Here is a 27,215-nt window from a genome sequence, read left to right on the forward strand (position 1 = left end):
GAAGAAAGAAAGAAAGAAAGAAAGGAAAGAAAGAAAGAAAGAAAGAAAGAAAGAAAGAAAGAAAGAAAGAAAGAAAGAAAGAAAGAAAGAAAGAAAGGAAAGAAAGAAAGAAAGAAAGAAAGAAAGGAAAGAAAGAAAGGAAAGAAAGAAAGAAAGAAAGAAAGAGAAAGAAAGAAAGAAAATGTAGGTAGAATTTGAGCAGGTAGGGGAAAAAGAAGGAGGGTGTTATAGGCAGGAAGTACGGCCTAAGCAAAGGCCCAGAAATGGGAAACCGTGGGGTGTGGCTGGAGGAGAGTAAATAGGATTATTTGGGTAGAGCACAAGGTGATCCATAGGCTCTTCACCCCTCCACATCTGCCCCCCACCATCATCTCCCCAGCCTCACTCTTCTGGAACTAACCTATCCCCCTAGCTTTCTATCTTTCGTTACTTCTGCCTCCCCGTCTCTGCCCCCAGGGAGCCCCCAATCAGAATGGACAGATTTATAACCAGTAACACTCCCTCCTCAGATCAATGGCCAAAGATCAATAGCTATAATGCAGAAAATTAATCCATATTCATTAGAATTGAATTGAGCAAATGATATTATTAAAACTCCCTTGGAAATCTATAGAAGAGAATTAAAGAGTTGTTCTAATGTCACTACTCTCTGCCAGGCTATAGGTTTAAGAAATCAGGCAAGGGGAGCTCCTGTTAATTTCCAAAGGAAACTTAAAAAGTCATTGGGGCATAGCTTTGGTGACCATACAGATGCAGAGGGTATGGATATGGGAGAGATATTGTCTTCGAGAGGGATTTGGGGGTATGGGAGGCAGAGCAGGATAAATGAACTCATGAGTCACCTCAGGTCCTAGAATCCTGCACCTCCTGGGTTCGTCCCTGGTATCAGGAGGAGTCACAAACAGGCTTCAAGAATGTCGGGTGCAATCTTTAACTGAGGAAATAGTCTTGGCTCCTGAAGACCAGTGTCCTTCCTGGTCTCCTCTCCTGTCCCAGGGAGTTTCTGGCCATTCTCAGTCCCTACCCATCATACATCTCATAAAACCAGGACAGACACAAGATTCACAAGAGAGCCTTAGGCTAACACAGCTGTGAAAAGTGGAGGAGGCTCAAAGCAAATTGCAAGCATGGCCTGGTGAATGTTTGCAGGAGCACAGGATGGAGGACTTACTCCAGTTTTGACTTCCCTTCTACCAGCTATAGGAAAGCGACATAATCCCTTTGAAGTTTGGTTTCTTTATCTGTAGAATAAGGAGAATATAATAATTCCTACCTCAATGGGGTTACTATGAAGATTAATTAACACAATGCATGGTGAAAGTGCTTTGCAAACTGCAAGATGCCATTCAAAAACATTATTACATTGTCCTAAAAGCTCAGAGATGTTCTTCTGAGGCAGGTATCTTATTAATGGGATCTGTTGACAGGTTCTATGGGATCCATAAATGCTCTGAAAATTTAGTACCAAATTGTCTGGGCATGTATGTGCATTTTGATGGGGAAGAAGACCCACGGCTTTTAACAGATTCTCTAAGAAGTCTGTGACCTATAAAGATTAAGAATTGAGAACCCCTGATACTGAGTCATAGCTCCTCATCTCTGTGCAGATGGGACTAGCGTCTTTCATGTATCACAACAAGAGAGATCTTACTAAAGCAGGAGTCCCTGGAAGATGAGGCATCAACACCATTGAGGAATATTGTAAAATCTTGGTGGTCAGCCACACGAGGCACCTCGGTGTTGACTTGCCCTGAAGAAGGTGGGATGGTATGAATGGCTTCTTGACAGTTTTTCCAATCCTCTGTGTTGCTCAACACCAGGGAGCTCTGTTCAGCTCCATGTGAGTGAAGCCCTCTGGAGCACAAGGGTAGGGCTTGTTCTTCCCATATCGTCTATGGTGCTCCATGGAGCTGTGCAAAGAGGAGGCCTTGCTTCCATCTTGCCATCTCTCCCTACCCTCCTTCTAATCTCAATATTCACAGCTAGAAGATCCAAGATCCTATGATAGCCTCTTGCTCTCCTATGCCATTTCTGAAACTCCAGTTCCTTCCTTCTCCTCTGGGCACGCTGGGAGATTGATGACCTGCAGGGTGGCTGCTCTGTCTTCAGAAGCTGGCTTACTGGAGGAGCTCACCCAGCCAGAGCCCATCTCTGTGTGCCTTGCATTATTTCCAGAACATAATAGATGACAGGGGGAGGGAGGGGAGCACCTCAACTGCATTTTACTTTATATTATCTCATGTCTGGAACCCAGACTCTATCCTGCTCTAACTTCTTCTAACCCAGGCCTGACATCTCCCTGGGGTTTTGGGAATCCTCCAAGGGAAAAAAATACTGATAAGGGCCCCAGCTCAATGAAGGTATGGTTAGCCAATTAGTGGGTTTTTCTGTTTCTACTGTTCATGTCGTTTTGTTCCCCACTGATGCCACATGAAAATCCTGGAGGGCCCTGACCAATGTCTTTTCCAGTGCCCTTCCAAGAGGGGAATGTTAGAAGATGACCCCACAATGGGAGGAAATAAAGAGGTCACCTTGACCTTGTCCGTGCCTCTGAGAACCCCACAGCTCTCCTTTCCTGAAAGGGTCCTGGGGTGGGCCCCTCACCAACTCCCCTCATCGGGAGACCAGGAGCTTCTCCTAGTGTCTTATCCAAGTTCCACTGATGGTGCTTTAAAGTAGGGCGAGGGTGCCTGGGTGGCTCAGTTGGTTAAGCGACTGCCTTCGGCTCACGTCATGATCCTGGAGCCCCGGGATCGAGGCCCGCATCAGGCTCCCTGCTCGGCAGGGAGTCTGCTTCTCCCTCTGACCCTCCCCCCTCTCATGCTCTCTCCATCTCATTCTCTCTCTCAAATAAATAAATAAAATCTTAAAAAAAAAAAAAATAAAGTAGGGCGAATGACTCTACATCTAGATTCAGTCCCCTCCCCTCCAACTTTCTGCAATTCCCAGGGCCCTGTTAACTACTTTGGGTCTCTTTTCTTCCTCTGGGTTGTATTTATCTTTTTCTTAGAAACTGCCAAGCATTTGGGGGAGGCAGTGTGGGCAGAAATGACCACAGAGCTAGAGGGAATGTTTAAGGAATCCAACAACCATTCAACACAGATTTATTGAGCATCTGTCATGTTCTGAGAGCTATGCAAGTCACACAGAGATGGGCTCTGGCTGGGTGAGCCCCTCCAGTAAGCCACCTTCTGAGGACAGAGCAGCCACCCTGCAGGTCAGTTCCAATGATCACCTATCTTTGGGCAATTTATTCCAGTCTGTCTAATGGGTAGCATGGCGATTTGGGTTAAGGACCTACTCTCTTACTGAACAGCAAATGCGTTAAAGGCGAAAAGGGTCCAGACAAGTGTTCTGCATTTGCTTGTTGAATTAAATTGAACTAAAACAGAATCATATCCTGTTCTTTATTATCTCTTGGGTGGTAGAGAGCAAAGGTAAAAATGGAATAGAATAGTGAACATGCACAACGCTACTGAAGAATCCTCTATTAGATGCAAACACACGCACACTCATATACACACATGCACATATGTACGTATGCATGCTTGCGTGAGCGCGCACACACAACACACACACACACAGAGGAGACTCTTGGCTCCCTGCTGCTTGCCTGAAAACCCAGGCTTCAAGAGACAATTAAATATTGATATCTTTACATCTCAGTATTTTCTTTTCAAATCCAAACAGCCCCAACAGGAGCCATCATGGACACTTATTTAACTCCTTAAAAACATCCACGAGGAGTTGTATTTAAAAACAAAGTTGTTAAGAGCAGAGATAATGCAACAGGCTATGGGGTGATAATGGGCTAACTCCCCTGAGACAAGCCTGGGGGAAGCCCCAGTATGCTCTCTTTGACTCAACCCAGGATCCAGCTCTCCTGGAGCTGGGACCCAGCATCCCAGACCGCACCTGGGTCCCCGTCTGAAAAGGACAAAGGGATACTCTCTTGCCCGCTCTCCCCAACAGGCCCTCGAATGCCCTGCAATCAGAGTCTTGGCAGAGTTATGCAAATTGCCTTTGCATAATGATGTCCTTGCTGAATAGATGAACCCAGCAGGGGTACCAGACAGGACCAAGCAGGTGCTGGGTACCAGGTCCTTTTCTCTCTGCCCCAGCACCAAGCAGTGTCATTGCTTTTAGACCAGGCTGCTAAGGGACTTCCCACTGTACAACCTTCCCCACATGCCACCAGGTCTCTATCATATGCACACTCTTGCCTCTTCTCTAGCAATCTGTCTTTAGCAGACTATCTTGTAGGATCTCTGAGGTCAGGGTTGAGAGGGAAAGGAATAAAGTCCTTCCCAGGAGTTGTCTGAAGCACGTATATCGTCTGCCTGGGTAGGTGAGGGAGCTTTCAGATGGGCCGAATCGTACTCCCTGGAGTCACTGACATATGTGTTCATGTCTAATTCCCCATCTGTGAGCAGGACTTACATCCTTGTACACTCCACAAAACCCAGTCTAGGGCCTTCAACAGAGTAAGTGCTCACCAAATGAACATTTCTTGGATAGAATGAAATTCCAGAATTACAGGGGTGGGAAAGCGTCTCTGAAATGACTCAAGCAGTCAACTGCATATTCTGATTATGATGCATGTGCCAGGCACTGTGTAAACACTGGCATAGGGATTCTAGCCTAGCTTCCAGGAGTTCCTGGAAATCATAGGCAAATTATGTTCACAGGATTTTCTATGGGGAGAGGGCCCACGGCTTTCACCAGCCTCTTCACGGGGTCATGAACCCTTCCTTAAAAAATTGTTAATGACTGCTAGTCCATGGGAAGGACAGACAGGAAAACTAACAATCACAACAGTGTGATAAACCTTGGGACCAAGAGGAGCACAAGATGGCTTGAGGACATAGAGGAGGGGCCGGTATGCAGAGGACAGAACCCTGAAGTCAGGATCAATCCCTTCTAAGGGAGATGTTACTAGTCCCATTTCACTAATGAGGTAAAGGAGGCTCAGAGAGGTTAGGCTACTTGACCAAGGTCACACATCTGTAGGGCTAAAATTGCAATCTAAGTCTCTCTGATCCCAAGCTCAATGCTGCCTTGCCCCCTCAGCTTCCAGCAGCTGCCTCGGCATCTGAGAGCCCAGCCTCCAGACTCCTCATGGTCTCCCAGGCTCTGGGGGACAGAGGAGTGGAACCCCTACAATGGCTGTCCAAATTCTGAACAAACATGGAGCGGGCTTGGCGGCTAGCCCTCCAGGTCGCCCTGGTGTGCACATCTTTGCATGCTTCAGCGGACTTTGTGGAGTCTATTTACCACATCTAAGACCAATTTCCTTCCCTTCAGTTGCTTTGAAGATAATTGAAGGTACTTGCATTGTCTGCCTGGGAATGTAAAAAGCTAGCTAATGCTGCAATCGATGCTTCCTGCTTAACGCTGTGCCTCCGCCCGCCTGCCCCGAGCAGCCGCTAACGCAGCCTTCAGTGAGGGCTTCCGCAGATCTTCCTGGCCCACTACTTTGTTAATCAGAAAGGGGCTGGGGGCTGCAGGGGCCCTCAGGATAATGGCAGGCAGACTGAATTGTTAAGCCTGAATGAAATATTTAGTAGCACCATTGGCAGGACTCAGCTAGTCGGAACAGTACTCTCAGCCCTGTGTGGGGATGGGGTAGGGGGTGGGAGAGGGTGCCCAACTTGAGCTCCCCAAGCAAGGGGCACTGGTTAGCCTGTTCCAGCCTGCGGTGAGGGAGGGGCTACAGCCCCAGCTCAGGCTGAGAAAATGCTGCAGAGAGGAGGGAGGAGAAGCCCAGCCAGGACATGACCTCCTGGCTGGCACCATTCCCAGGGCAGACCGAGACTGTCTCAGGAGGGCCGGATGCCAAACTCTGCAAAACCTGCACCTGCAGCCCCTAGGAGAACATGAAACAGGAGTGCCCACCACCACAGAGAGCGCTCTCCTGGTCTCCATCCATCCACACCTCTGCTAGGTCCTGATGCTGTACACTGGGGCTTGGCTTAGCATGGGAAGTTTAACAAAAACTTATAGGTCTAGCTGAAATCTGAGGTTATAAAGAGGGGGAAATAGAAATTATGGCATTCTCCCCGTTCTTCCTTCCTAAACTGCTCTGGGAACAAAATGTTCTAGTCCTGTGTACTTCGTGTCACACCATCCTGATTTCCTCACTTTGGAAATCATGGGATCTCAGCATTAGCTGGGACTTTGTAGATCATGTGTTCATTCAACATTTATTGAGCTCCTCACTTACTGTGATCAGGTGTAACACAGGGTAGGCCATCTAGCCCACCCCACATCCAGTATTTTAATCCTTCTATAGCACCCCATCTCAGATTGGCCATTCATGGATGGGGAAGGTGTTAAGTCCCTAGTGATCCTCATTCTAACCAATCTTTGTTAGAAATCATTCCTTTTAATCAAGCCAAAATCTGTATCTCTTCAGCTTCTAGTTGTACCCTTGGCCCTCGTTCCCCTGATCCACTCCCCATTTCTGTCCCCAGTCATTGGACAAGGCCACAGCAGAGTCCTTCAGATATCTGAAAACAGCTGCCAGGTTTCTTCCAACCCCGCAACATGACCAACATCTAATTACTACTCTGAGGAACAAGATGGACTGTGGCAATGCTAAGCCTTTCGGATGTCAAGTAACTTAATCCTTCTGTAACTCTTCTCCCTCACATTTATTTGATTCCTTTTCTGCTTAATCTCCAGTCTAGCACAAAGTAGCGGTCACAAAAGTCCTTCGTAAAAGCAGGTTGCTAGATTTCTCTCCTTGTCTATGTCAGACTGGCTTGTTTCAGACAAATTTCTCCTATTAAAAACTTTTAAAAACAAAAACAAAAAAATGACTCTTTAAAAATCATCAGAGAGCTACCAAGGCAGCCAGGACTTATGTGCCAAAATCCCAAAAAGAAGGGAAATGAATTGAGAAGCACCTTACATTCATGATTGGTTTTCCCTTGAGGCATTCACTGATTCATATGTAGTAGCTCAGAGGCCGAGAAGACAAGCAGAGACTAAGAAGACAAGCATAAAGTAGCAGCTAAGACACCGTGAAGCTAACAGAGCTTTTGACAGTCTCATGAGGCTGAAGAGACATAAATTGGAGTTCAGGGCCACCAAGGCATCCAGGATATAAAGGTTGAGAACCTAGAAAGAAGGGAAGATCAAAGAAGTGAGCCTAACATTTAGTGCCAATTTCCCACAGGGCATTTGTGATCTATAAGCAGCAGCCCAGGAGCTAAAAAGCCTAACCAAAAGGTGGTTATGAGACTGGGAAATTAAAGAGAGCTTTGAGCTCTCAGGTCCTCACTTCCAAGATGCCAGAGGGAGACTGAGGCTGAGTGTGTTGCACTCCCTTCCTAACAGGATCTTCATCCTGATGTGGACCAAGAAAAGAAATAACAACGGTGGTACCAAAAAGCCACGGACATATGCAGCCCATATGCTGCACTAATGGTATCCTATGTGTGCCCAAGGACAAGGCCATTATGAAGTTCATCACTCAAAACAATACAGACCACAGCTGTCAGGGACATTCCCAAGCAATACTCTTTGACACCTACATGCTTCCCAAGCTGTATGTGAAACTGCATGACTGTGTGAAACTACATTACTATGTGTGAATTGTGCCATCCACAGCAAGGTAGTCAGGAATCATTCTCATGAAGCCTGGAAGACCTAAACATTCCCATCCAATTTAGACCTAAGGGCACTGCCCCATGGCCCCTGCCAAAGCCCATGTAAGAAAGTGGGTCCTTAAGGACTGAAGAAAAGCTGTACTCTGGGGGAAAAAATAAATAAATGGAAATTGTACTTTTAAAAATCGGTTTTTTAGCACTGTAGTCTTACAGTGCTAAGGAAATAAAAATGAAAGATCACCAAGGAGGAGAAGCCCTGGTAAATATTCCAGGATTTCATCTGGGATCCATGAAGGGCAAAACCCAAAGAGTAAAAGTGAGTAGGGAATATACCAACCTTCACTGAGACTGGAACCCAGCTTCAAATACAGAGGATCTTTCCCTACTCTAATTGACTAAGCAAATCTTAATTGGAAGAAGATATCATCTACAGACTACAATTTTCATAACAGTGTCCAGCATTTAATAAAAAAAAAAAAAATGAGTAGGCATTCTAGGACACAGAATGAAATGAATAAGAACTAAAAGATCAGATCATAGGGACAGATTCACATCTGAACCAAACATTGTTTTCAGACACAGACTTTAAAGTATCCATGATGAATATCTTCAAGGAAATAGATCAAAAGGAAAATTTTTCAGCAAAAAAAGAAAAAAAAAACTCTGAAATCTTCCCAAAGAACCAAAATAAAATTCAAGAACTAAAAATATATAATACCTAAAATCAATAATTTGGGATTAATAGGAGATTAGTCACTGTTAAAAGGAAGAATAGGTTGGAATGACAGTTTAGAAGACAATAACCAGATTGATAACAAGAGAGAATATTTTTAAAAGCTGAAAATGTAGAAAAGAGTATGAGACATATGGGACATGGTGAAAAGATCTAACATATGTGAAACTGGAGTCCAAGAAAAAAAATGCAGCATTAACAATATTTGAAGAATAGTGGCTGTGAATTTTCTAAAACTGAAGAAAGACATTAAGTCACAGATTTTCAGAGAACATCAAGCAGGATAAATGTGTATCTAGGCATATCATAGCAAAACTGTTGAAAACCCAAAACCAAGAGAAACATTTAAAGCAGCCAGAAAAAAAAAAAAAAACAATATTGTGGCTCAAATGAGTAACAATAAAACATGGATAACTTCTTAATAGAAATGATAAAACTAGTAAAAATAATGATTTTTCCATTTATTGTAATAAATCAAAGATGCATGTTGTAATATCAGGAATAACCACTAAAAGAATAATAAGCATACACAACAAACACAATAATAGAAATAATAAAACATACTTAATTAACTCAAAAGGAGAAAATAAAGGAGGACAAAAGGAGAATTATAAATAAGAAAAGATACAAATCGAAAACATTGTGTGTTTAAGCCCAAATATACCAATAATCATATAAGGGTAAATATAATAAATTCTTCTATTGAAAACAAAAATTGTCAGACAAGTTTTTAATTTGTCAGATAAGTTTTTAATACCTATTATTTATTTATATTAGTCTGAAAACAAATATAAGGTTTCTGGATTGGGGCAGACTATTATTACTTAAAGCAATAACTGCATTGGTTCCCCATGCCCAATTCTTCTCCTTACGGGTGGTGTAATGAGAGCCAGATGGTTAGGACTGTACATGCTAAGAGGGTTCTGGCACAACAGGAGAGAAATCCCAAAATTATGAATCTGAGTGTTTATATAGGAACAGTCATACAGCTGCCTTCCTCCCCTACTGAGAGAAGGAGAGGAACTTTATCTTTCAAATACAAACAAATTTTCTCAGGGAAGAGAAATGGCAAGGTCTCTACTCTAGAATGCAAGTATTTGTCTCTGGGGTAAATAACTTTATTTACCCTTTGAATGGGAGCAAATGACTCCATTATAAAGGATAAAAGCAGCTCCAGGCTTATCACCCTTAGAATATGAAAAGCAAATGTGTCTGGGGAAAAGAGACATTTCCCATTATTATAGCATGTCAATTTTCTTTGCTTAGAAAGACTTAGAAAATTTAACCATGCAGAAATATGAAATATTTATATTGCTTTTTAACAACTGTGATAAAAGAAAACAACTGCATGTTGCTTATAAGCGATACATCTTATATATAAGACCAAAGAAAGAGTAAAAGAATAGACAAAGATATACTATGAAAACACTAACCAAAAGAAAGCTAGTATGGCTATACTTATATCAAACAAAATAAACTTTAAGGCAAGAAGAATTACCAGAGATGAAGAAAGACATTTCCTAATGACAATAGGCGCAATCTACCAGGAAGATATAAAAATTCTAAATTTGTATGCACCTCATAACATGACCTCAAAATGTAAAAAGCAAAATTTGGAGCAAGGAGAAATAAAGAATTTCTTACATTTTTCTCAGTAACTAATAGAATGAGCACACAAAAATATATAAAAGATATATAAGATTTGAAATATATACTTAATAAGACTGAACTAATTAAAAGTATAACAAACTAATTAAAAATATATAGAAACAATACACTCAATATCCACTTGGAGTAACAGATACCAAATATATCGTCCCACCATAAACAACCAAAAAACTGGAGCTCAATCAATTGGATATTTATACGGGAAAATAAATAAAGTTTGATCCCTACCTCATACCATATACAAAAGTCAGTTCTAGATGTATTGTAAACAAAAAAGTGAAAGATAAAACAATTAAGCTTCTAGAACATAGAGGAATATATCAACGACTTTGAAGTAGGCAAATATTAATTAGGGCACAAAATGTACTAATCATAAAGGAAAATATTGGTAATGAGACTACATTAAAATTTAGAACTTCTGAGGCACCTGGGTTGCTCAGTAGGTTAAGCATCTGCCTTCAGCTCAGGTCATAATCTCAGGGTCCTGGGATCAGATTAAGCCCCATGTCAGGCTCCCCACTCAGTGAGGAGTCTGCTTCTCCTTCTCCCTTTGCCCCTCCCACCCTGCTTGTGCTCTCTCTCTCTCTCTCTCTTTCAAGTAAATATATAAAATCTTTTTAAAAAAAATTTAAAACTTCTATTTATCAAACAATACCTTAAAAGAGTGAAAAGGCAACTCACATGGTATAAGATATTAGCAATATATGTTTGACCAAAAAAATTAGTATCTAGAATATATAAAAGACTCCTGTAATCAATAAGAAAAACCACAGAAAATCAAATAGAAAAATGGGGAAAAGATGAACAGGTATTTCACAAAAGAAGATATCTATGTGTCTAATAAGCAGATGAAAAGGCACTCCATTTCATTAGTCACTAGGGAAAGGTAAATTAAAACCACAATAAGTTACTACTATATTGATAATAACCAAGTGTTAGCAAGGATGTGGAGCAAATGGAACACTCACAGAGTGACAGTACAAGTGTAAATTGGTACAACCACAAGTCTATTCCTAAGTATATACCTAATAGAAGTGCATACATATGTATACCAGAAGATATTCCTAATAGTAATACACTGGGGTTGGGGAAGGAGTGTACATCAATAGTAAAATGTATAAGTAAATTGTGATATATTCATACAGTGGAATACAACAGAGCAAAGAAAGAGACAAACTACTGCTATATACAACAGCATGAAAGTATCTTGAAAATATGAAACAAAAGAAGTCACACACAAAAAAGCATATGCCATGTGATTCTATTTGTATAAAACTCAAAAGCAGGCAACACTCCTCTATAGTGATGGAAGTCAGAATGGTGGTTATGTTTGGCAAGGTCAGTGACAAAGAGAGCTAGGAGAGAGGTGTTGGGATGCAGGTTTGTTGATCTGGAAGGTAGTTGATTACATGACAGTGAAAATTCATTGAGCTATATACTTACAATTTGTTCATTTCTCTGCATGCATTTTTGGCTTCGATTTTTTTAAATGCTTACCAAACAAAAAATAAAATAAAACAAGATGGCAAACATCATTTGTAGCATGATTTTATATATATAAACCTATATAGAAAATATGCGCTAAACATGTATAATTCTATATGCCAAAGAGCTACCAGTAATTATGTCTGGGTATTGGTTTATAAGTAATTTTCATTTTCTTCTTTATACCTTTTTGTATTGTCTGAATATTTTCAGTGAGAATGTATTACTTTCATAAAAACTAAAAATAAAGCTTTAAATAAAGTTCTAATTTTCAGATGGTAAAATGGTATTGTGGTTATGTTTAAAGAAGAAAAGAGTCCTAATCTCCTACAAATACATAATTGAAGCATTTACATATGAAATAGTATGATGTCTAGCAGGGGGCAGGGAGAAGTGCGGAGTATAGATTTTTTTTAATGGCTATATGTTGGTAATTGTTGAGGCTGAATTATGGTTCACAGGGGTTCATTATACTCTTCCTTGCACCCATGTTTGAATAATAACAAGTTGAAAAACAAACAAACATTATTTCATAAACAAACTTATGCATGACAGGTATTACCCACAGCAAAAGCTATGCATAATCTGTATACAGCCAGAGTGAGGGTGAATTACTAGAGAAGATTTTCTCAATACTTGGATGAAGGGCAGCTGGACTCCATAAAGAGTCCATGGAGACTGCATTCATGGCACACTGAAGGTCCACCAGGATTCACACCCTGATCAAGAGTCCAGCTCATAGAACCACTGCTCCAAAGGAAGGAGACCACTCATGGGACCCTGACCTCTCACCAGCCTAGAGAGGATCCATGCCTGATGGGGTACATGGCAACTTAGAAGATGGAACACCAAAACTGAGCCTTACTTTAGGGCTTCTCTAAAAAGAGACAAGGAGGTGACTTTTTTTCATGGGGAATCAAGACCTACCTTAGAAGTTTCTTGTCCTTTCGGCCTAGAAGTAAGGTATTGGGGACAGAAATTAGTGAGGAGTTGGGATAAAGGAAAGAGGAGTCCTAAATTGTGTTCGATGGAAAGGCAGCAGCTGCTATGAGCTCTAGCCAGAGTTAGAGGCCATCTACAGTGGTCCTCAGGTCCCACATTAGACATTGTCTGGTTGGCTCTTGTCCTGACTTTCATCTGCTCTTCACCTAAGTCCAATCAGCCTTGATGTGGACATGACTTTGCTTCAATCTGTCTTCTTGACCAATCTGGCCTTGACACTCTAGGATGCTACAGTCTTTCCTATAACTTCTTTTGGTTAATATATAAAATTACCACCAGCTGAATTTTCAACAAATTTCAAGTACAGATCAAAGATCTTATTTTCTTTTGGAAAGGAATACAAAGCAGGAGTCAGGAAAGCAGCTGAAGGACTTTCTAAATGGGGGAAAGACTGCCATGCTTCTTTATAAAAATCAGAAGAATTAGGCTCTTACCTAAAAATTTATGTTTCACTTTTGATTTTAATCTGAGGGCAACCTAGAAGTTTAAAGAAGAACTTGAAGATTGATCAAAGACAACAAACTAAGGCATTCCCTAGAACAACGCTGCCCGATAGAAATATAGTGCAAGCCACAAATGTGAACCTCATATATAGTTGAATTTTCTTGCAGCCAACTTTAAAAAGAAAAAAAAAAAGAAACAACAAGGAAATGTGAAATTAATAATGTTTTATTAAATCCAATATTTCCAAAATAGAGCTACCATACGATCCAGCAATTGCACTAGTGGGTATTTACCCCAAAGATACAAATGTAGGGATCCGAAGGGGTACGTGCACCCCAATGTTTATAGCAGCAATGTCCACAATAGCCAAACTGTGGAAAGAGCCAAGATGTCCATCGACAGATGAATGGATAAAGAAGAAGTAGTATATATACACAATGGAATATTATGCAGCCATCACAAGGAATGAGGTCTTGCCATTTGCAACGAGGTGGATGGAACTGGAGGGTGTTATGCTGAGTGAAATAAGTGAATCAGAGAAAGACATGTATCATATGACCTCACTGATATGAGGAATTCTTAATCTCAGGAAACAAACTGAGGGTTGCTGGAGTGGTGGGGGGTGGGAGGGATGGGGTGGCTGGGTGATAGACATTGGGTAGGGTTTGTGCTATGGTGAGCGCTGTGAATTGTGCAAGACTGTTGAATCACAGATCTGTACTTCTGAAACAAATAATGCAACATATGTTAAGAAAAAAGAAAAAGAAGAAGATAGCAGGAGGGGAAGAATGAAGGGGAGTAAGTCGGAGGGGGAGATGAACCATGAGAGATGATGGACTCTGAAAAACAAACTGAGGGTTCTAGAGGGGAGGAGGGTGGGGGGATGGGTTAGCCTGGTGATGGGTATTAAAGAGGGCACATTCTGCGTGGAGCACTGGGTGTTATGCACAAACAATGAATCATGGAACACTACATCAAAAACTAATGATGTAATATATGGTGATTAACATAACAATAAAAAAATTTTTAAAAATCCAATATTTCCAAAATATCATTTTAACACATAACAAAAAATATTAATAAGATATTTTTACATTTTTTTGTACTACATCTTTGAAATCCAGTGTATATTTTATACTTATGGCACATCCAATTCAGGCTAGCCATATTTCAAGACCTTAATGGCCACATGTGGCTAGTGCCTCTACCATTGGATAAGCACAGCTCTATAAGCAAGCAAAGAGTACCCCTTGAGACCACTAAAGACTATTACAGCCAAGGGGCTGGGCTCTCAGTCAGAAGCTTCCCTAATGCCCCCAAAGCACCATCCATCCCCAAGCCCTGGAGAAACCATTGTTCTATTCAAGCTCTAGATAAGATTGGAGCTATGAGAAGCAATAATTTACAATAATTCTGGAATTGGTAAAAATGTTATCAAACTCTTCCTAGTCTTTACTTATTCTTCTTGAATGATGATACTTGGCTATTCCAATGAAGTTAAATAATTCATATATTTAAAGTATAATTAAAGTGTAAAGGTATGCTGATATTTCTTAAAGGTCATTAAAAGCCTACTGATTCCAACCACACGACCCTCTGAGAGTGGCTACCAAAGTACCTGAAAAAAATGTAATCACACTCCTATATGCAGTACTTGCAGAGCTAAGCCTTCAAAATGAGAAGAGCTAAGTGAAAATCTAAAAAGTTACATCTGGGGAAAAAAAAATATATATATATATATAATAGGACACAAATTATTTACAGTTTAAGTAAGGGGGCAGGATGATGTGATGAAGAAGCATGGGCTTTGGAACCATGCCGTTTGACCTTGAGGTGTCTCAAGCCTTGATTCCCTCATCTGTAGAATGGGATAACGATATCTGCTTCTCAGCTACTGTTAGGATTAAATGAGGCAAAACACGGTGCCTAGCAAGGGCCTTATCCACAGCAGATGCAAAAAAATGCATTATCTCATTTTTGTAATCAATAAATATTTGTTCAACTGCCAGTATGTAGCAAATACTAAAAGATAAAGCATACAAAGGGAATTAGTGAATGGAGGGCAGTGAATACCACTCAGAGGGCTTGTCCTTTCTGAGAAAGGATTCTACCCAGCTCTGCAGCTCAAGACTCTGCATTTGTTGCTTGTGTCCTGCTCACTTATGAAATCTCCAGAGCAACACATTAGCCCCAGGAGTTTAGCCTTGTCCAAACTCTTTACTGTTATTCTGTCTTCTGACACTGCATTCAAGGAAAGGATGGAAAAATTTCCTGAGGGCAAAGAGAGCAGATGTGGGCATGTGTCCTGATCACCTAAAGGTGATCACTCAAGAACGCTCAACATTCTAGGAGTGAAAGAAATAATGGCTCTAGAGACAGTTACCAAAAATCCTCTCTGTGACTTTCTGGGTCACCTCTATTTCCCTCATCTCCCCCTGCCATGTTTTGGGGCACCAGTCCCCCTCCAAAGTTGTCAATGCAGAGCAGGGGACACAGTGCCATGACAAGCCAATTAATTTCTGGAGAGCTGCAGCTAAAGAGCCTATCACCTGCGGTATCAGCAGACGTGAGGGTCTAGAGCAGGGGAGCGTGCTGTCAGTGTACAGGTGTGTGCCCACAAGTACCACGGGGACTTCGGCACTGCCTAGCAATGGTGGTTGCTGATGTGCACGGCCTTTGGGTTTTGTTCTTGTCCCAGCCCACTTGGCACCTCAGTGAGAGCCTCCATCTGCTCCCACTTCCTTCTCTCTCCCAGCATCTTGACTCCCCTACACTGATCACCACAGGGTGGTCTTTTGCAGCATATCCGCAGAAGGTGGGCCATGACCTTGAGCTTCTCCAGGCCCGCTGCCCATCTCTGACAGGCCATAGGTCAGCAATAGCTCCCAGGGCTCTGCAACTCACACCAGGTGGGTACCCACTGATCAAACCATCGCCAAGGATTTAGTACGTAGAACGTGCCACACTAGGCATCAGGGATATCACTGTAAATGAGACCTAGGAGGGAAGAGCCAAAGGGACTGATGAGAAAGCCCAGATCCTAGGGAAGGTGGAGCTACTATTTATTGAATCCTATCAGGTCTAAACACTGTGCCTTCCACGTATTACCTAATTTAGCCTCCAGCACAGTTCTGTGAGATAGAAATTATTAGCCCCATTTGACAGATGAAAGCCACTCAGAGTACAAGTAATTTGTCCAAAGCCACCCTTCCAGGATTTGGCAGAGTCCATATCAGAAATCAAGTCTCTCTGGCTTCACTAATTTTGTCATTATAAACAGTCTCTAAACTTCACATAAACAGGTACTTGCTTCATGGACCCCAGCAAGTGAATGTACCAGAGTAATTCAATAGAATGTGTGTTGAGGAGGCAGTTGTGCTGGAATCCTCCAGTCCCCTGTGGGCAACGACACTCAGTTAACTCCTTCAACCATTATGATTCTACCCCCAGTGCTCTGTCTCACACACAAGAAACATTCATCCCCCTGAGACTCACCCCGCATCTATCCAGGAGCCTTTGGGACTCTGCTACCTCCCCCATACTATGGAGCAGCGCCAGAGCAAGTGGGATGAGCCCCAGGCCAGCCTGGAAGCTAAACAATTTGTGACCTAAGCCTTCCTGCAACTGAGAAGGTTGGGCTTGGAAGGAGCCTTTCAAAACCATCTTTCTAACTCTCCAACTCAAGCTGGGGTGGTCTCCTCGGGAAATCCAAATGTAGCTCTCTCCTCCACCCACGCTAAGAAACTTTCCAGTCTCTGATGGCCTTCTTCCAATGACCAGGAACCTACCACCTTCCTAGGGACCTGACATCCCCCTTGGTCAGCTCCAGCTGGAGAAAACTCTTCCCTGCATTGGGCCCAAGGCCATCTTGCTGGAGCTTCTACACATGTCCTATTTCTACTCTTAGGGATGTGGAGAACAAATGTGTCCTCTTGCTCACAACAGCCCTTGGGAGATGGTTATAATGCTCCTGTAGGTCTTTTGGCCTATAGACCAGACATCTTCATTTCCCTCAACCATTCCTTATGAGACACAGCTTTTGCCTTCCACCCCATCTCCAACACTCTCCACTGAATGTGTTCCAGCAGCAGGTCTCTCTGATAGTAAAGGGAAGGGGCAGTATTTGCTGCAATTCTCTCCTCTTTCTTCTCTCCCTCTCTGTTTCTCTTCCTCCCAAGTTGATCACAGAGAAAAAGTTAGATCAGATCCTGCAGCCTCATCCCCAGGCATCCCCATGGGCCCCTGGCTGCCAATTTATTAGCAGCTCAATCACAAGCACACCTGGGGGCTGCTCCCCCTCCAAACTTCTACCACTACCTCACAGAGGCATTTGCTACCAGCCATTGCTAGAGGAAATGGGCACATGCACACAGAAACGTTCATTCGCCAGTACTCGGCATGGGCTCAAAAAACCTTCACCACTCCTTGGGTACCAATTGTGAGACAACCTCCCTCTTCAACTCTGCTCTATTACCTTTATCCAAATACAATGAGACAATCGAGGGCAAATAAAAATTTCCTGGTCAACTGCCCCTAGAGCTGAGAAGGATCGGTATTTTCAAAGATACTCCTCTCCCTCCGGCTACAGGACTCCTGGACTCTTTCTCTTTCTCGAGGCAACATGACGGGGGACCATGAGTGAGGCAGAGGAGACTTGGGTTAGAGGATGAGAAAATGCCCAGCATTACCGAGAGGGGATTTTTCCAAGATCCTAGGGTCCCAGAGTAGGTGATGGCTTCCTCTGAGTCCCAGGAGGCTATACTGCCTCCTGGAGCTGGGAATCTCACCAAATGACAGCAAAGGATGGCCGTGTTCCCTTTTTTCCCTACTTCCAAGGTGAATTGGGGGCAGTGCCCACACTCAAGCATAAATATCCCTGACAGATCCCATTCCAGGGTTCACTGTGTGACCCTGGGAAGGCCTCTTCCCCTCCTTGGCTCATTTTGTCATCTGTTAGACAAAAGGCTCCTGAGCCCACTTTCTCGCTGACACTCTGTTCACATGGATCTCTGGGCCACAGTGGACACTTGCCTCTTGGTAGGAAAGGTTGTCTTCATCTCTCATACCTCTCTAACAACTTGCATCCCCATCCTCATCAGGAAAAGAGGATTCAGAAGATATGTGCCCAAAGACTCTATCTTTGCAGGCACTCAGGAGATGCCTGGAGGGACAAGATCCTGGGTAGTAGGAAAAGAATCTCTCTAATTGGGTCAATTAGGTATTTTTCTCCTGGTCTAGGATGAAGAGAAGGGAAAGGAAGGACCAGAAGTTGAACCTGATACCCAAACCCAATGAGGCTGTAACCTGAACAAGCATCCAGTCCTGAGTCTACTCCGGGACAAGATACAAAGACAAAGAGAGGCCAGGATCATGCTTTCCTTCCTCTCTAGACTGGGCTGCACTGAACCGTTTCTGTTGAAAACTGGAGACGGGCTTGGCAGGAGAGCTGGCAAGGAGATTCAAGCTTCAGACAGGGCCTAGACTTGCTAACTGCTAAAGCCCCTGCTGGTTCCGGCACTCTGTGAGAAGCAGTGCCCAGACCGGGCCATCGGGGGTCCCTGAAATAGCTGTGGTGCCCACCTTGCCTGTTGCTTGGCAGAGCCCCTGCCAGCTGAGGGTCCAGTTTCCAAGGCTGGATGCCCATGTGGGTCACGGTCAGCCTCACCGCCACCAGCCACCACCCCTCCCCCCTATCCCTTCACCCCCACCCCGTGCCTGCACTTACAGATCCCTCTTTATGGACATGGGAGAGGCAAGCAGGCTGGGGAAACAGCCATTTCTATGCTAACTGCCCACATGTGGTCCGAGGGTTGGAAAATGAAACTGCGAAACGGCTCAGAAATCCGTGAAGCTGGAGTCCCTCAGCCCTGAAGGCTGAGAAGAGCTCCAGCCACCTCGGTCTAACCTGGACTGGAGCCCTGGCCCTGGACACGGAGGGCCCATCCAGCTGTGGGGAGGGCTGCTGGCCATGGAAACCAGCGACCAGCGTGACCCCACTTAAAACACTGCTGTGCCCCAAAGCGGGGCAAGCATGTGCCCCCTCTGCACAGCCAGGACAGCACATGGCCAGCTTCCTCTTGCCCCCTCCTTTTCAAAAGCCCCTGACAGGAGGCAGGGATGCCCCGTGGAAGAAGCACAGCCAGGATTCGGGAGATAGGTTCTGCCAGCTATGCAAGTTCTCCCCACTCGGGGCCTTGCTGTCTCCATACGGGCTCAGCCTATGTGACCCCATGGGCGCTTCCCACATATGTGTCCCCCCGAACAGGAGATTCATTCACACTGAGGTGCATGTAAATTGTAAGGTTGAAGCATTTCCTTTCCTAACTTAGGACAAAAATCTCTATCACAAGGAATGAAGAGACAATAATAGAACCGCAGGTAGGAGAATATGCCGATCCTGTTCACCCTCTTGAAATGGAAGAAATAGGTAAAAGATGTCTTCTGACAAGAATGAAAGGTGTGGGGGCGCCTGGGTGGCTCAGTCGGTTAAGCATCTGCCTTCAGCTCAAATCATGATCTCAAGGTCCTGGGATTGAGCCCCACATCGGGTTCCCTGTTTGGTGGGAAGCCTGCTTCTCCCTCTGCCTCTGCCCCTTCCCCCCACTCATGCTCACTCTCGCTCACTCGCGCTCTCTCTCTCAAATAAATAAAATCTTTAGAAGAAGAAGAAGAAGAAGAAGAAGAAGAAGAAGGAAGAAGAAGAAGAAGAGGAAGAAGAAGAAGAAGAAGAAGAAGAAGAAGAAGAAGAAGAAGAAGAAGAAGACGAAGGACTAGGAGGAGGAGGAGGAGGAGGAGGAGGAGGAGGAGAAGAATGAAAGGCGTGACCTAGCATAGAAACTTGAACTTTACTATTTGCCTGAATCTCTCCCAAAAATAGGGAGGAGGGAGATGGCCATTGGCCCAGGACCCAACCCTCTTGTGGACAACTCTAGAAATGGTCAAAGCAAGTGTCCCCACATGCGCTCCTGCCGCTCACCCACAATCAGTTTTGTCATCTGAGGGTCTAGTGGGGGCAAAGGGTCTGGCCGTTTCCTGCCAATGCCATGGCCTTCAGCAGGGGCTGGGCAGGGGGGATTCCTGCAAATCACACTTTGTATGCAAGGGATACTAGATTAAATAAACACTAAGGACTGTCTTCCAGGATGGATGTTTAAAAAACAGTACATGCAACCCAGGGGAGAGGAAGGGGCATAATCGGGTAGAAACACTGCCTACCCATTGCTTCAGCGGTTAAGGCTGATGCTATGTGACATGTGCCTGGGTTTTTTAACGCTTCTGGCCAACCCCCTCCCCCGGTGGCCCTGCCCTGCTACTGCAAGTGGCTCACAGACGCTCCCCTCTGCCTCTCCTTGTCTAGTACAACGCCTGGCCTTAATGAATGATTTCATTATACAATTATGGACCCCACATTTCATCCATACCCATTATCTCATTTAAATGTTACTGCATTTTCCTAAAGAGAAAATTGAAGTTCTGAAAAGTTAAAAGAGTTAGCCAAGATCAGACACTCAGTAATTGGACTTGAACCCAGATCTCCAGAGTCTACATCTGGAACTCCTTCCGCTGTGTCAGAGCCACCGGGCTGGGCAGGGCAGAGTGAGGCGAGCTTCCAAGCAGGCTTCGTCAACTCTCGTGTGGCAGGAGGGCAGCAAGGCCAGCGCTGATGGAGGCCCAAGGGCCCTCTGCATGGCGGGAGAGTTTTCCCACAAAATGGAGCAGGCCGCCAGTATGCTCATTACCCAACCTTATTCCATTTCATAATAAATGGAGCCCCTAGAGGGCCAGGCATGATGGGGTGGGGGGAGATGGGGAGTGAAGACTATTACGGGATTTTAACCTTCGTCTTCTCTTTCCGGGCCTCTGGAACAGCTGTTCGACAAAATGGATCTGTGCAGACAATCATTTTTGCTGCATTACTTAATATACAGTTGCTCTCGGCAAGAGATATAATTGACTTGCTTAACTAATCAATCTTTCTATAAGCATAGCTGCTTTTCCTCTCCCACTGGGGGAGGGAGGCAGGGGAAGGGGGAGGAAAAGAGAAATTGCAAGGAGCAACCTTTGGCATGAATTACAGAGCTCTACCACCCAGCTGAGGTTTCGGAGCCAGGAGGCAAAACTGCTGCAAAACATTCCCAGCCAGTTTCCTTCCTGGCCTAGACATGGTTGGTGGTGGCCTGGAGTAATGATTGCTCCACATGAAATGGAGGCACGCAAGCCAAAAGCCATTAAAGGAGAGGTGACCCGGGCTATTCAGAAATTGTCTTCGTTGTTTTTGGAGTAACTTGCTGTATATTTAGAAACAAGAGTGTGTCTCAGGACCTGGGACTTCACAACATTCAAATCAAATAATGAAGCCGTGGATAAAATCTCAGTTGGGCTGAGCAGGAAAATATCCAGCATCCCCTCAACTCCCCCACCCCCTGGGAAGCTCAGCTTCCCTGTCCCCTTTCTTCTGGGGCAGAGCAGCCTCACTCAGCAAACTCCTCCAAAGTGCAGGCCCAGACCGCCCTGCCCTGTCTCCAACATGCTCTGTGTCTGACTCACCCCTGGTCTCCAGTCCGAAGAGGAACGGTCAACCCTCCTTGCTTATCTTCTCTTCCCTGCACTCAGATCTCCAGCCCTCTCCACACCTGTACACACACACACACATTCCCCCACCTACTGATGAACCTGGGGCTACCATGCTACATTTAGAGGAAACAGAGTCAGAGAAGGAGTCACGGAGTGGAGGGGTGAGTGAGTTACAATGATGATGGCATGGAAGCCGCAAGATGTTGGAGTCAGAAACACCCCCGGGGGCCCACCCCAAACCCTCCCAGCACGTCAACCCTGCACTTCCATCTCTTCTTCTTCTTCTTTTTTTTTTTTTTAAGATTTTATTTATTTATTTGTCAGATAGAGAGAGAGAAAGATCACAAGCAGGGAGAGCGGCAGGCAGAGGGAGAAGCAGGCTCTCCACTGAGCAGGGAGCCTGATGTAGGACTCGATCCCAGGACTCTGGGATCATGACCTGAGCCGAAGGCAGATGTTTAACTGACTGAGCCACCCAGCCATCCCATGGCCATCTCTTCTTTAAATCCTAACTCAAGTATCACCAAGCTCAGTGAGGTGGCCCTTGTCTGGCCTCTTACCCCCATGCACCAAGGTGGACTACCTATGCGTTATTATGATTGGTCTATGTGGCCGTGTCCCCAACTCCACAGGGGCTTTGTGAAAGCAGATTCTGATTTGAACATCTGCATTTCGTCAGTGCCTGGTACTTCGCCTGAAGCCTAGGAGGCATTCAATGTAGGATTAATATGGCATTACAAAATCAAATATTACAGTGTCTCCCTTCCAAGATAATGGGTTCCTGAGCAGGAGCTCTCTCTCTAGAAAAGAGACACAGACCCATCTTCTGTCTCAGTCAACATTTTTATCAATGGCATGGATGAAGTTTGAGAAAGGGTGATTACCTAATTTGTATATGACAAAATGTGAAGAAATGAATAGCATGGCAGACAGAGAATCTGACTATCTGAGTAGACCAGGACACAAGCCAAAACCACACAGATGAAATCTAGGAGTGTTAAGTGTCAAGACCTGCATTTAGGTTCAAAGGATCAATTGTACAAGTATAAGATAAAGGAGCTCTTGGCTTGGCAGAGACCCAGAAGAAAAAGTTCTTGGGGTTTGAGCCGTCCACAAGTTCAATATGGTGGTGTAGCTGCTAGGAAGAGAAAGAAATCGTAAAGGTGCACAATCCGAAGGGAGAGACAGCAGCCTCTCTGTAAGTCGATCCTGGTGGAGCCCATCTGGACCACTGGGCTCTACTCTTACTAGCTCATTCTCAAAGGAGCTGAAGAGGGTGACTAGGATACCACGGAGCTGAGGACCAGGGGTAAGGACCTGGGAGTGTCTCACCCAAAACATAGGACAGCTACTTTCAAACATGAGACAGGCTGATTCTCGGAGGAGAGAGAAATCAAGATTTTCCTGGTGGTGTAGGGGGCTAAAAAGGTAGGCTCTAGGGTCAGACCAGCCTGAGTTTAAATCCCAGCTTTGCCATTTGCCAGACGGGTGACCCAGGGCTGGTTTCTTGACTTCTCTGTACCAGTCTCTTCATCTGTAACAGATGTGAGAGTGCTTAGCCTGTGGGCTAGATGAGTTAACGCATGCAGAGATCTTCAAACAGAGGGAGGCACAAAGTAAACTCTCAATGAATGGTGGCTACGACTATGCTGTGAATCCACAAGACAGACCAGGATGGAAGTGCAGAAGTTACCAGAAGGCTTATTTCAATGGCACGAGCATTTCTAACAACCAGACCCATTGCTCACGTGGGATGGGAGGCCTGTGAGGTGGGACTGTCGATGAGGATGGATGCTGCAGACAGGACCTCTGTGCCAGGTCAAAGGCTGCTTATGATTCCACGTGAGGTCCCCTCAACTCTAAGACCCTTGGAGACACCAGGAATCTCCCCTCCCTTACCCTTTTGGGGAGCTGAGCAATTTTTTTTTTCCTTTTATACAGAGAGGGCAAAAAATGGAGCATCGGTGCGATTTCACTCTCAGTACAAAGAGGCTCAAACACTCCTTGGCCAACAGCAGAGCCCCACAGACCCGCCCCTCCCACTGGGACACACAGACTCCAGCAGAGTCTAGAAGGCAGGCCCGGAGCTCTTGGCATCCCCAGAGAGGGAGGAAGTGCCCTCCTGGTGAGCACCTGAGCCTCATAGAGAAGGCTCAGGTCTTAGCCCCAGCCCAGAGCCATGAGTGAACACCAGAAAAGGTCAGCTGCCTGGGTTGGGGGCGCCGGGAGGGGCTCAGAGGGGGAACAGAAATGAGATTTAATTACAGAAGCCACCAAGCTCCCCTGGGAACAGAGGCTTCACAGCCAAGTCCAAGGGTGACATTTCGGGAGGTCCAGGGAAAGGGCTCGCTTTCTCCTCGGGCCTCTGCCTCGCAGATAGCAGCCAGCATTATTTGAGCAAAAAGGCCCCTTGGCCTGGTCTGGGCCCGGGAGCAAAAGCACCATGGGGAGGTGTGACTGAATAACCAACCCAGCACCCAGGGAGCACGGTTGCAGCACAGGTCCCACGGGAAATGCCTCCGATCCCACTCTGCTTTGGGCCTCGGCTTGGAATTCATTATAATGACTTGACCACTTTCTCCCAGTGTGACCTTGAGCCAGGTTGTTTCAACCCTTTGAGCCTCTGTTCCCGTATCTACAAAATGAGGGTCTGTGTGGGGTGGCCACAAATGCCCCTTCCTATTCAAACTCAGTTTGCCAGAAAACTTCAGAGTCTTGGGCTGCTTACCTCCCACAGCAACGCACTGAGGTAGGCAGGCCAGATCCTACAGTCTACAGAACAGGAAACCTTAAGACTTACCCAAAGTTACAGAACCAGGAGGCTCTGTTCCTACCCAAATCCTGCAGAGTCTCCTCTCTGGTGAGGGAGTTAAAGGGGATTCACGGTGAGCTGGGGTGGGGGGGTTGGGCAAGAAATGGGATGGAGACTGCTAAAGATCGGGGCCAGCTCCCCCCAGACAGAATCTAGGAATTAATCCTCCAGAGGACAACAGCTTCCTGGCCGGGCAAGAACATTGATCAGGGGTTCATGCTGTAAGTGCACATCATTGGTTTGGCACATTAGCACTGAGCCTCCATCTGCAAATGGATGTGATTTTTATGGCATTGTTTATGGAGCTGAATATCCAGATTGATTCTCTTTTCCCTTTCCCAGGGCTCTTCTGGGAAGGAACAGACAAACACCACCCCACCCCATACCCACCAGGGTGGGAAATTGCTCCCCTGCTCCCCTAGGCAGACTGAGGCCCCGGCTCCCTGCCCCCTGCAAGCCCATCCCTTCTTGGGTCCCCAGTAATACCAGGGGCTGAATCCCAGAGCCTCAGATGTCTCCCAGTCTTCATCCGCTTACTCCCCTGAAACCTAGAAGCCTGTGATTAGGAAAACAAGACAAAACAAATATAATAAAACAAACAGAAGAAAAGGCGGTCCCTGAGCCATTTTCGTTGACTGGGTCATCTGGGGCTTCTGCTTCTCTGATCCTCCACAGAGCGGCTTATCTCCTGGTAATCTCTGAGCAGGTGTCTTCCCATTAAACCAACAGGCCCAGCTCCCTTTCATTTATTCACTAACAGAGCAGTGACAAGCTTCTTCCTTCCCTGGGGCTGCAAGCCCTCCTCCAGGCCATGGTTAGAAAGGGGTACCATTCACACTCCTTGGGACCTGGCCCCCTGCTTTTCCTCAGTAGGAAACAGCATGCCACAACAGAACCCCATTCCCATTCCAAAACACTGACCTCCCTTCTAGGGCTCAGAGAGAGCCTGAGAGACCACCCAGTCCAACCACTGCTACTAACTAGCTAGACTAGACTCGTGCATCCTCTCCCAAACCTTGATCCATGCAGTGTTCATACCCACTTACACACAACAAGGAAGGTTCTGGGGCCAAATATATTTTCCTCCTCTTACAGATTCCCGAAGCTTGGTAACATCTGAAAGACACCCAGAGTCCTGCAGTGAAGTGGGACCTTTTACTGGGTTCAACTCAAGGTTCAAACTTTTTCAACTATGGATTTCTTTTTCCAGAGGATGATTCCTGACAGTTTGGAACTAGGATCCCATAGAACACAACCCTGGAAACGATGGACTAACTTGACTTTCTGGGAGCCCTATAAACCCTGACAATTTATGATTGTATAATCTAAACCCCTACAGTAATCAGTTCATGTGGCCAAAGATGTGTACCACCTCTCTGGGTCTCCAGAATATACCTCTGTGGTCTATCATGCCCTGTCCGGGGGAACTGAAAGGTCCTTTGCAGTTACGGGCTGAAAGAGGAAAGGATTCAAGGTCTACACTCCTGAATCTCACACTTCTACCCACTGTTCCTCCAGCAGCACAGTTGCCATGGGCTCTTATGAGAGGGGTTCAGTTCTAACTCTGTTGCCTGTAGCTACGGGGCCTAGACAAGTTCTGGAAGTCCTCTGAGCCTTGGTGTGGTGTACCGAATTCTAAAACAGCTCCCAAGGGTCCCATGCCTGACATACAAACCCTGTACAATCTACAGTGTGGGACCTCACTCATATGATTAGATTACTAATCATTTGCCTCTGAATTAACCAAAAGGGAGTTTCTCTTGGGTGGGCCTGACATGGGAGCTGCCGTCTAGAATAAGGAGGCCAGAGCCTCACCTCTACTCTCTTGCTTGTCTTTTCTCACTTCCTTTCAGGACTGTCTCTGGCATACATTGGGATTGAGGTGGGCTGAGTGGGATCACACAGAAACCCGTCATGGGAAGGAAAGACATCTCTCAAGAGTAGATTAATGAACTTGACCACCTGAAAGTCAAAAAGTCCTGCAAGTTTCCAACCTTCACCCACCAGGTCAATAGTCAGGTCCACTGAGTTAGCCAAGCATACATTCATACAATAATTGTCCTTATTTAAAAAAAAAAAAAAAAAGGCACTTGCTGTGAATCAACCATATGTGAGCCTATGCTAGGTGCTGGGGATAAGGCAGCACCCACGCCTATAAGGTATTCCCAGCGTGTCAGGGGTGCAAACAGGTGACGACAAGAAGGTTCCCATCAGGGACTTAGCCTTGCCCTGGAGTCCCACAGACCTACTCATCAGCTGTGAGCAAAGCAGAGACAATGACTATTTTGTTCAGGAGGCCATCAGATGCCTAGTTATAAGATTTTCAAGCCGTTCAATGACCAAAGTTGCCCCCCTAACTTTGAGATAGTGAACACTCAGTTAAGGGAAGATCACATCCTGAATGGGGACAAACAACCTGAATCAGGTGTTTCTGCTGATCCATAGACAAGGACAGTCCCCGGGGAGAAAAATATTGAGAGTAGCACTAGATGTGAGGACTCACTGTCTTCCTGTCACTCCTACCCCTGGCAAACAAACAAGCAAATAGATTAATTAATTAAAAAATAAGAAAAATAGGGCGCCTGGGTGGCTCAGTTGGTGAAGCGACCGCCTTCGGCTCAGGTCATGATCCTGGAGCCCCGGGATCGAGTCCCGCGTCGGGCTCCCTGCTCGGCAGAGAGTCTGCTTCTCCTTCTCACCCTCTTCCCTCTCGTGCTCTCTCTCATTCTCTCTCTCAAATAAATAAATAAAATCTTTAAAAAAAATAAGAGAAATAAAAAGGAAAGACTTATATAGAAGACTCAGAGAGTCATTCTGGCAAATTCATTCAACAAATACGGAGTGATTACTATGTGTCTGGACGTTGTTTAGATGCTGGGCATAC

At 45.1% G+C, this 27,215-nt stretch overlaps 1 long non-coding RNA gene and 1 pseudogene across 1 annotated transcript in view; one reads left to right on the plus strand and one right to left on the minus strand.

Moving 5' to 3' along the window:
• Positions 1-27,215, minus strand: part of LOC141374536 (uncharacterized) — a 219,209-nt gene that overhangs the window by 106,876 nt on the left and 85,118 nt on the right. The gene's annotated exons all lie outside the window — the stretch shown is intronic.
• LOC141374603 (small ribosomal subunit protein eS26 pseudogene) lies at positions 7,355-7,719 on the plus strand (annotated as a pseudogene).

Source organism: Callorhinus ursinus, unplaced genomic scaffold, assembly GCF_003265705.2.
Source record: "Callorhinus ursinus isolate GAN/ISIS: 27379988/994484 unplaced genomic scaffold, GSC_fseal_2.0 scaffold19, whole genome shotgun sequence".
In the NCBI taxonomy this organism is placed as follows: Eukaryota; Metazoa; Chordata; class Mammalia; order Carnivora; family Otariidae; genus Callorhinus; species Callorhinus ursinus.